We start from the raw sequence: 11,836 nt of genomic DNA, 5'->3' as shown, positions 1-11,836 counted from the left end.
TGTGGCAGTCATGCCAAGGGGGAACAGGGTAGGCATTGACGGAGCTGCAAATGACAGTCAGGCCATCCGTTCCAGATGTTCCAGTCCACCGAACCGTACCTTTCCCAACGCAGACAGTTTGTGAGTTGGGTAATCAGATGTGATCTAATTGGTGTGCCTTCATATATCTTCTCATATAAATAATTTTAAGAATTAGGGAGAAAAATGTTATTGTTAACCACCTCTCTAGATTTTTTGTTTTAGAAAATATGATAGTTAAAACCATTTAGCTCCTTTTCCAATACAATTGATGCTCCCTGGGAAAGACAGAGAATCCCGAGGCCAAGGTGGAAGGATGATGCCAGGGCTGGGGGAATGAGTATCCTCGGAGGAATATTGATTTCATTCTCGTTTGTGCTGACATCTCTCTCCAGTCCACCTCACCTTTATTTTAGACCCCATTTGGCTCCCGACTAGGTTCTAACAAATGTACACTCTCTCCCTCATTAGACCAGAACACTTTGAGGATGGACTGTGCCTTCTGTTTCCTCTTTTAGCCCCATTAGTGCCTGACATGGTTTCAAACATGCGTGTTTAAAAATGCTCCTTGAAGGAATGAAACTCTTTTTTTCTGGAGTGGAAACTGGCTGGAACACCCCCCATCGCTCTGTCCCCTCTCACGGTTCTTCCGTGTGGAGACTGAGTGGCGTGCGGACACTGGAAGGGAGAGGCCAGCCCTGCCTCCAGTTTTTCCCCCTTCAGTTCCTGCACATCTGAGTCTGGGAGACTCACAGAAAGGATTTATTGCCCTCAAATAGAGGAGGAAGCCCTTCCCCAAGGCAGTTGCTGTGGCAGATGTTTCTTAGAGGGCAGGGCTCTTCCCTCAGGAAAGGAAGGGGTGTAGATGAGCATCATCATTACCTGGGGGTGTGGGCTGGCTAGGAGGGGCAGCCACCTGGAAACCGGGCCCCTGAATGCAGCCCGCTGCCCACCATGCAGGACCAACCCAGCTGTTGATGGACGCCCTCAAATATCCTCACACCATACCTCAAACCAGTCACTGGCGCTTTATCCTGAATGCTTTAAAAATGAATTTACCCAAGCCATCCCCCAATCCGCTGCTGGCAGCTATGATCCTTTTGGAAGTGTAAAAAAAATTCTGAGCCAACATTTACAGGGTCTGTGTGGCTGCTCTTTAGAAATCAGAAGCTCCGATACCCACGGCCTGACTCCCAGTGCAGCCTCCATGGCAGCTGCCCTCCGAGGAAGGGCTGTGCCTCAGGCCCGACCTAAGCTGGTTTACTTGCCCATCGTGCCTGCCTGGCTCCTGCAAGCATCTGATTGGGACCCCAAGGCTTCATTAGCTTCATTAGACATTTGGAGCAAAAGCCACCTTTGGAGCAAATGCCATGAGGTTGCAGAGCTCTTTGGGTTATTAAATCCTTTCAATGACAGTATAATACCTGTATGTACAATCCATGTGTGTAAAGAGGAAAACAGCATCCAGTACTCTTCCTACCAGCCCACACCTGCCTGACCCTCGCTTCTGCCTGGATCCCAGCACACTTCCCTGTGACCCCGTCTCACTGGCTGTGTCCACCCACACCCTGTGCCCCTGTCTCTGAGCTCATGTTCCCAATGAGCAGCTGATACTTGGCAGCTTCCCTCAAGCAAGAGTGAGAGAGCAAGAAAGTATGCTAGGACAGAAGCTACAGCCTTTTTAAACCTAATCTTGGAGGCAACAAAAGGCATCACTTTTGCAATATTGTATTTATTAGACATGAAGGGAAGAGGTTACTCAGGGACATGGATGCCAGAACACGGGTGGCCATCTACTACACATATCTCCCATTCATTCTTCCTTCCTTTCCCTGTCCATTCTCACTCCCTCACTGCTTCCTTCTAGTACTTACTGTGTGTCTATTATGGCCCAGGAGCTACATCAGGCACTGGGAATTGTAGACCCTAAGAAAGAAGATGCCTACTAAGAAGGGCTCCTGGTGGCTAACTGGGCTCAAATTGGAAAAAACAAAAACAAAAACAAAAAAATAAAAACAGAGCCTAGCAGCCATTTCTATGCAGGGCTCTCATGCAAACCACACTTCAGGAGCAGTAAGCTGCCTGCCACCTTCTGGCTGCACTATGTTCCTGCCATCTGAGCCAGTCCTTACAAAGGAGTTTCTGGAATCTCATTTCAACCAATAGGACTGAAACTTTCCCATCCAATCTACTCCCCGTCATCTATATCTTCACCAACCAATCAAAGAGGCTCAATTCTGACCAATCAAGACAGTCCCTTTTGGATTAAACTGTGAGGATCTGGAGTCCTAATTTGCATAAGGATGGACCAATCAGGGACCAAGGGCAGGAACTATCTATCTATCTATCTATCTATCTATCTATCTATCTATCTATAACCCTAATATGCACATAGACCGAACAACCAAACAACTAGTTGCTATGATGTGCACTGACCACCAGGGGGCGCACACGGACCCTGGCTGGCATCGGCAGCAGGCGGCAGAGCGTGGAACATGGCAGGCAGTCTGCGGCGGGATGGTGGAGCAGGTGAGCGGGGGCACCAGACCAAGGTGGGGCACTGGTCGCTGTCATAGGGGCGAGCCTCTGGTGGTTACTGAAAATTCTTTGCTTCCGCACACTGCAGTCCTGCCCAGTGTCCACACCTGCTGCCGATGCTGGCCCTGCTCACATCCACTGCTGGCGCCGGAGCCACTGCTCGCACCCACTGCCAGTGCCTGGCAATGGTCCCGATCACTCAGTGCTGTCAGCAGGTGCCAGGGGTGGCTGCTGGCCCAAATCGCCCCTCAGGGCTTCTCCACCTCCCCCTGCTCCTGAGGGGCAATCAGGGCAGCAGCTGCCACTCGCACCCAATGATGGCACCAGCCCCGCTCACACCACTGCTGGCACTGGCCCCAATCGCTTCACGCCATCAGCGGGTGTGAGTGGGGACCATGCCGTCAGCATGTGGGAGCGGTGGCAGCAGGAGGGGCTGCCGACAGAGAGAGGACCAGGGGCCATGGTGGGAGGGACCAGGTGGGGGTGCAGAGGATGGGAGAACCACCCCTGTGCCCACCGCAGCCTTTTGGCCCACAGTTCCTTTCAAGGTGCACGAATTCATGCACAGGGCTCCTAGTTATCTATATAACTCAGCTCCCTGCTGGCTCAATGAGCTCACTTTCTCTTTTCATGGAAGACTGAAGACTGTTTTCTTGCTGGAGCTGAAACACCAAAGATATCTCACTAGAGCAGACCAGTACAGGGTAGAGAAGACGGGCAGGCAGGGAGCAGAGCTGCCTTGCTGGAGGGGGACCTGGCTGCAGGCCGCCTCACCCAGGGCCACCTTGCCCCAGCACCTCCTAGCAGCCCTGCTATTTCACAGCCACGCTGCTCCATAATTGAGCTGTAACATTGTCGAGCTGTTCCAAGCCATGCTGTTCTCATAGCTATGGTGTATCGCAATTGAGTTGTTTGCACAGAATGAAATTTCCCTCTTCACCGCATCCCAAATTAGGGATTCCTGTTGGTGCCAACAACCATCAGCTGACGGAATACAAAGTCTGAAAACACAGGTTCCCAGCCTAGTGGAATTTTGGGCCAACAAAATTAACTGTTTCCCAAGCTTCAATCACTCACCCATCGGCTATAAACATGAACATCCCAAACCTTTTCTTATTCAATATTTTCCTTTAAGTTGATTCTCCTCTAGAATACAACCTCACCTTAAGCCAGTTCTTCACCCTGGCTGCCCATTAGCCGCACACAGGAAGGCTACTCAGCCTGGGGGTGGAGGTGGGGTTAACACAGGGCAGTTATTCCCACTCCCCACACTTAACGTTAGCACCCACTTACTCCCACCCTAAGGGGTCACCAGAGGGAGGTGGCAACTTCCCTGCGAGGAGACACACCTCCCTGCCCTGTGACTCCAAGCTCTGCCTCCTTATTCTCCCCACCCCATCCCTATACCCATGTCCCCCCAAACCCTTTACTCCTTTTATCTCTCATGAACAAAAGAGCAAAACTAGCTTGTTTCAGCCAGGCACAGCTCTCATTCAGGAAAAAGAACTTGGCTTTCTTAATAAGAGGCGGTACCTTATTGTGGGCACTTGTGACCCCCAGTGGTAGAGAAGGGAAATACAGGCAGTGAAGTCAGGAAGGAAGCATCTCTCACCAACGCCCCAGACTAGAGCCTCCACTTACACTAAGCAAAACAGCGTCTACAGAGGGCAAAAGCACCGCACACAAGATAAAGCACCTCCGCTTCTCACCTCTCAACAGGCACGTTCCCCAGGACAAAAACAGCCAGAAGATACAAATGCCCCTGTCCTACCTGCATCTTGTCCCTAGCATTTAGGGTGGGCGATTCTCCGTAAGTGGGACATCTCCTGGTGCCTGAAGGCAGCTGCAGCCGGTGGTGAGCACACCGGCTCTGCACAGACTGGCTCAGCTCTGACGAGCTGGGTGGCCTTGGGCAAATTACTTAACATCTTTGTGCCTCAGTTTCCTCATCTATCAAAACAGGATGAAAACAGTGCCCTCTCAGAGGGTTCTGAGGCTAACCTGAGTTAATATAAGACATGCTCACAATAGTGGCTGACTCATAGAATATTAGAAATTCCAGGAGGTAGCCCTGTGTACTCGGCTGGCCATAGTATTGTCCTCTTCAGGGAGCAAAGCAGAGGCTCAGAGCAGTTCCCCTCCATCAGCATGACTTCTTTTTCTCAAGTGGAAGATGGAAAATTTGAACCCAGATTAGGATTCTAGACCCAGTAGTCTCTAAGCCAGTGATGGCGAACCTTTTGAGCTCGGCGTGTCAGCATTTTGAAAAACCCTAACTTAACTCTGGTGCCATGTCACATATAGAAATTTTTTGATCTTAGCAACCATAGTAAAACAAAGATTTATATTTTTGATATTTATTTTATATATTTAAATGCCATTTAACAAAGAAAAATCAACCAAAAAAAATGAGTTCGTGTGTCACCTCTGACACGCGTGTCATAGGTTCGCCATCACTGCTAAGCCCTGACCCCGTTGTCCCGATATAACAAGGTTATGGGTTCTACCCCTGGTCAGGGCACATACAAGAAGCAACCAATGAATCCATAAATAACTGGAACAACAAATGGATGTGTTTCTCTCTCTCTCTCCCTCTCTCTCTCTCTCTCTCTCTCTCTCTCTCTCTCATACACACACACACACACACACACACACATAGTCTCCCTCTCTTTCTCTCAAATCAATCAACAAAAATTTTGTGTTAAATGGTGGTTAAAGAAAAAAGATCTAGTAGTCTTTTCCCTATACCCGTATGGGCCCTCCTGGGAGTAGGGGCTGACTGTATAGGGCTTCCACTGGAAGCCTCAAATCCCTGAGGTGGGTGAGCTGTAGATAGAGCTGGGACATGCAAGCTAGAGCATCCACATGCCAGTGTGCAAGGACGCAGGTGCAGAACTGAACTGGGGTGGGAAAAGAAGGTGCCAGGCCATAGGCGGGGAGGGGAGGGGGAGTTGGGGGGTCAGGGTTGGCAATCCTTGCGTTGACTGCCACATTTGAGCACAGAATGCTAAAGAGTTCCAGGAATTCTAAATTCAAACCTGGATTTCCAATACTTACCTGGCAGGGCAGGGGAGATACCATGATCATGAATGTGGTTTTCCTAGAGCAAGGCACTCTAGATATGTGATTTCCCCAGATGTGGGAAACTCCACTGCATAATCTATGGTAATTGGGGAAGGGAGCGGTACTGGCTTTCCAGGTCATCTTGAAAGTGAATTTCTCAAATTAGGATAAAACCTTTTATGTAATGATTTGCTACCTTGATATAATCGTTAAATATTTAGACATACTAGAGGCCTGGTACGTGAAAGTTGTACACAGGAGTGGGGGGGGGGGTGTCCCTCAGCCCGGCCTGCACCCTCTACAATCTCGCAATCCGGGATCCCTGACTCCTAACCACATGCCTGCCTGCCTGCCTGATCGCTGCCTAACCGCTCCTCTGCCCGCCTGATCACCCCCAACTGCCTTCCCCTGCCGGCCTGATCGCCCCTAACCGCCTCTGCCTCGGACCCCCGCCACCGTGGCTTTGTCCGGAAGGACGTCCGGATGGATGTCTGGAAGATGTCCAGTCTAATTATGATATTACCCTTTTATTAGTATACATGCTATGTGGACCTCTGCACTCTAGCCTAGAGCCTGATAAATGAATGAATAGATCTCATCCCTGGATCTCAGCATTTGCCACATGGAGTGTCTGGATGAAAAACACAGATGAATGGTTCATGGACATCAATCCCCTCAATGGCGAATACATCTTATTTGAGGTGGAGATCCAGTTGCCCAGTGAGTAATCTGTGAAGGATGACATGTTCCTTCTCAGGGCAGCTCTTACTTGATGCATCCTTTCTGTAATTCAGTGACAAGTGTAAGTAACCGTAACAGCTAATATCTGCTGGGAGCTTATGTTCAGGCACTGCTTTAAGCCCTTTATATGGATTAATTCATTTAATATTCATGATCCTAGGTACTGGTATCTAAATATAAGTACTGGTATCATCTTCATTGTACAGATGAAGAAACCTGAGACTCAGAAAAATTAAATGACTTGCCCAATATCACACAGCTAGAGAGTGGCAAACTGGAGTTACATCCCAGGCAGCTTGAGTACCATGTGTTGTGGTGTATGCAGAAGCACAAGTCCTCCTGTGTGCCCCCTAGTTATCAATCAAATTCTGGAATTGACTAATATTCCCATGTCTAATTTCTACGTTCAGTCTCCTCTTGTAGACTTAGGAATGCAGAGATAAGACAAAGAGCATCTTGTGGTAAAGAAAGTTATTGGATTTTCATTTATTAATTACAGCATCAAGGGGCCTGGATGGGAAAATAAATCATAGCTCCTAACGGTGAATTTTTCACATGCTGTGAACTTTAATTAGGAAGAATATTGACTTTCTGCAAATGCTCTAGTTTCCATTGTTAGAAAGGAAAAGCCCAACCCCCAAAGTGAAAGTAGAGAATCCCTTTCCTTCTCTCAGGCCATGGGATCACCAGCATCAAGCTCCAAGGACCCCCAGGTGCAGTCTAAGCCAGGTCAGAGTTGGAGATTGTGGGGACTAGGATGGGAGAAGGAGAAAGGAGGGTATGGACTCAAGATTAAGAAGTCAACAGAATACTATGTCCCCAGATTTTCAATAGGTGCTCACATTCTCCCAAGGGGAGCAGGAGGTGGAGGGAGGGGTGCCATTACCAAGGTCAGGCTCAGTATCAGCTTGATCTATGACCTCCCCTGGGGACATTCAGAGCCACTGGAGGAATATAGGGTAGTCTCACGTGGTATCAATGCTAATCAACAGTTTAGATAAATATTTTTGCCTGATAAAATGTTTTTATTTTGGTGTTATTTTAGGATGTTATTCTCTGCCCCATTGTTCATAATTGAAAAAAATGGAAAATGCCTTCTGAATTCTCTAACTGGCACTCAATTAAGGTCAATTCTTTTTTCCTCTCCCACTCTTGTCCTGATCTTCCACTTCCAAACTTACAAACCTGCATTTCACAGGCTTGTTACAGGAATGAGATGAGATAAAATATGTATATGCTCAGCACAATTGCCTTTTACCCCTAACCACGATTTATTGAAATGATGTAATGTAAAAGTTTCTGACACATGGTAAACATTTAACACATTTGCTAAAACAAAACAAAACAAATAAAAAATACTTGGAAAATGGCTAAACTTAAAAGGACAACCCTCCCCTTCTAGGCTTCCATGGATGTGTCCCAAACAGAGTGATGGAAATAAGCCAGACAGAAAACTTGGGCTATTCCCAATGATATCAAAGCAGGTAACAAAATCCAGGCTTTGGCACCAGTTTTCCTAACACACAAACAAGCACAAACTTCTCGGAACAGTAACTTCCAGCTCAAAGAAACTGCCTACATTTTTGAATGGTCATTCAGAAGTCACATTTGTCCCGGACTAGCAAGCACTTTCAGTTCCTACTACTAGTCTCCAGGACTGAAACTGATCTACTAGTACTCCTTGAGGCAGTCACCTGACCTTTCCCCTCTGGGTGCCCTCCCACCCTGTTGCCCAGATGTTTATTCCCTTGTTGTCATGCAGCCTCCTTCTGTAGGTCACATGGGCCTGGACATGGGAAGCCTGGAAGTAGGTTCTAGCCTTGCTCTGACCCTGCTTTTCCAGTTGTTCTTCAGCAAACCACTGGCCTCTCTCAGCTTCTGTATCTTCATCTGCAAAATAGTGACTGCAGATGGTCTGCCCTATCACTCATTGTGTGACTGTTATGTTGGAGAACCTGGTGGACTGTTACCTCTTTCCTGTTACTACTTCCTTCCGACACTCCCCTGGCTGTGTGTTCATCTCTCTACTAACGCACTTTGGATGCTGTATGTTTAGTGTCACTTTTTTTCCTTACCTCCCTGGATCTCAATCTCCTTAGTGCCTGGAAAGAGTGGTACTCAAAAATGTTTGATGAGCGAACACTAAAAAGCACAATGCTCTAAATCAAGCAAACTTACCTATAAAAGTTCAGATAGTTCAGGCTTTATGGACCAGATGTCTGCTGGGGTAGTCCCCAAGCAGCCACTGACATGTCAATGAATGGATGTGGCTGTGTTCCAATTAAACCTTACTTATAAACACTGAAATTTTAGTTTTATCTGATTTTCACACACATAAGCCACCATTCTTCCTTTGATTTTTTTTTCAGCCATTTCAAAATGTAAAAATCATTCTTTTCATTCAGGCCAGACTTGAAAGAAAGCTACAATCATTTGATCAATTCTGTGCCATAAGTTGATTAAGTTATTGGAGGGAAGAGGACTATTGATGTTTCGAAAGTTGACCTTGTGACTTTCATTTCAAGCTCAAGGGATCTTTTAAACCTTCTTTTGCTTAGAGTCCCAGCCTACTTGTTACGGTTGAAAATATCCAACATTCTTTTAAAGGCCAAAGTAAAATGCCACTTTTACCATAAAGATCTGGGAATAGCAGCCCTACCTGATTTGGCTCAGTGGATAGAGCATCAGCCTGCAGACCATTCGGTTCAATTCTGGTGAAGGGCACGTACTTCAGTTGCAGGCTCCTCCCAGGCCCTGGTCCTGGTCAGGGCATGTGAAGGAGGCAACCAATCGATGTGTTTCTCTTACATCGATATTTCTTTCCCTCTCTCTTCCACTCTCTCTAAAATTCAATGGAATCCTTGGGTAAGGATTTAAAAAAATGAACTAAAAAAAAATCTGGGAATAGCAGAAGGCATTTGCATTATACTAGGAAAGCAATATTCCAAAGGGATTCTGTATCTCAGTAGCCTCCCTGGGGAAAGGATTGTAATGGTGCCCAGCTCATAGGGCTGTAGTGAGGATGAAGTGAAGCAATGCATGAAAAGTGCTCAAATCTGTCAGAAGGTCAAGGCTATTTCTTTCTTTTTGTTATTTTACAGTGAAGCAAATTGGTGTGGCAACTGTAGTGATGATCTTTGCAGTTTACACAGTCAGCCTCTTGCTTGGTTCAACTATCATCAAAATCCGTCAGCGGCATGCATTCGTCATCGTCCCAATCCAGGGCCACAGTGGCTGTATGGAGTGTGGGACTCACAGCTCTGCCGAGGCATAGTTCACATGGATCCAATGGTCAGAGATAGGCACTGCTCTGCTCTCTAATGATGTGAAAAAAAATGACAGCAATGGCTTTACTAAAAAGACTGTTCTCAGGTCTACAGAATCAATAAAGGCCAAAGGGGTCATTTAAATGCCCCAGATACAGTCACACTATTGTATAGAAAAAAATGGTATGCTATAGGTGGCATTCAGAAATCTGGGGATTCAAGGTTTCAAAATCTCTTGTGATTGTTAAGTGCCAAAGATAAACAGGAGTGTGACTTGTTTCCTTATGAGAAATGCAACCACCATGGGGACTGCTTTTTCTGTTCTATTTTTCTGTGCTCTAAACCAGTATTTTCCAAACTGTATTTCTCAGTACATTAGTTCCATGAGTGGTTAATAGTATGCCTCTAATACAGGGTTCCCTAAATATGTGGTGATATGAGCTTTGTTTTTATTATGAAACAGGGATTCTGGAATGTAAACTGTAGATTGCTCTGTTCACAGCCCTGATGAGGCTGCTGCTTTATCCCTACTAATGAAGACACAATTCCCCCGAGATTACATTTTTATTGGCTTCTTGGGCACCTAAAATGTACATATTGTTGCTCAGTTGGGGTTACTTCTCCAGAACATTAACCTCATCAATTACTCGCAAATTTTCTCATTATTTCTTCTTTTTCGGTTTCATTTTCAGAGCATTAGCAATATAGATTTCCTCATCATGGCCAGGTAGCTCAGTGGGTTAGAGCGTCGTCCCAATATGCCAAGGTTGTGGGTCCGATCCCCAGTCAGGACACATACTAGAAGCAACCAATGAAGGCATAAATAAGTGGAACAACAAATCATTCTCTCTCTCTCTCTCTCTCTCTCCTCCACCTCTCTCTCCCTCCCTTCTACTTTCTCTAAAATCAATCAATAAATTAAAAAAAGAAATATAGATTCCTGTATGTTGATGATAGCCTCAGCTCACCTGACTAACTTTAGCTCATGTTCCTTCTTTTTTCATGCCTTCTGTTCTTGCCAAGTCTTTTGTTTTGACTTCAGTGATTTACCAAATACTTTTGACTTTTTCTATTTCATGACCATACCCTCCTCCCATTCTCTGCATGAAGGTTAATAATGCTTATGAATCTTGCTAATTTATTTTAATTGATTGATTGATGAGAGAGAGAGAGAGAGAGAGAGAGAGAATGAATCACTGATTTGTTATTCCACTTATGTATGCATTCATTGGTTGCTTCTTGTATGTGCCCTGACTGGGATAGAACCTGCAACCTTGGCATATTGGGACAATGCTCCTAACCAACTAACCAACTATGTTACCCAGCCAGGGCTATGAACCTTGTTAAAATGCTACCTTATTCAGTCAGTCTGCCAGCCAGTCAGTCAATTGTTAAACACTGAGGACTTTTATGAGCTGGACACTGTTGTAGGATCTGATTGAAGGATCAATGAATTAACGGATTTACTCATCCCTGGGAGTTGGGAAGATCTGTTTAATAATGCATGGCTAGCCCTAACTGGTTTGGCTCTGGGGATAGAGCGTCGGCCTGCGGACTGAAGGGTCCCAGGTTCGATTCTGGTCAAGGGCATGTACCTTGGTTGCGGGCACATCCCTAGTAGGAGGTGTGCAGGAGGCAGCTGATTGATGTTTCTCTCTCATCGATGTTTCTAACTCTCTATCCCTCTCCCTTCCTCTCTGTAAAAAATCAATAAAATATATTTTAAAAATGCATGGCTATGTATGGTTATCTTTTATGGAGACAAGTGCTCTATAAATCAGGGAACTATTGTAATATTTACATGTTGGTCTCATGAAAAATGATATAAGCAGTTTCCACTAGAATACGAATCTTGGTAATTTGCATTTATATAGCACATTATTGGCACAACAGCTTTGTCCCGTGGAGTAGCTTCATTTAAAATGGTTTTGTTTTAATTATCTCTCACACAGCAACTATAAAATGATTGTAAAACAATTTGTAAGTGTGTGTGTGTTATCCATAAATGCTAAATAACAGTTAAATTATAAGCACAATGCAGTAGAATCTGACACTTCTCGGGATAATATTTTGGTTGTTCACCTGATGTACTGTCAACTCTGGAGCATTAGCATCTGAAAAAGGGCAGATGTGTGTCTGGGGAACTAAGTGTGTGTGGGGGGGTGTACACCTACCTTAGGAGCATCCCTGAAGAAGGAGAACTTTGGTTT

At 45.8% G+C, this 11,836-nt stretch overlaps 1 pseudogene; it reads left to right on the top strand.

Annotated features, from left to right (window-relative positions):
• The first annotated feature begins 5,605 nt into the window (after positions 1-5,605).
• LOC111826815 lies at positions 5,606-5,755 on the top strand (annotated as a pseudogene).
• Positions 5,756-11,836: the final 6,081 nt, after the last annotated feature.

This window comes from Myotis lucifugus, unplaced genomic scaffold (genome assembly GCF_000147115.1).
Source record: "Myotis lucifugus unplaced genomic scaffold, Myoluc2.0 scaffold_104, whole genome shotgun sequence".
Lineage (NCBI taxonomy): Eukaryota > Metazoa > Chordata > Mammalia > Chiroptera > Vespertilionidae > Myotis > Myotis lucifugus.
The sequence above is the reverse complement of the archived record's forward strand: the minus strand, read 5'-3'. Positions and strand labels throughout refer to the sequence as shown.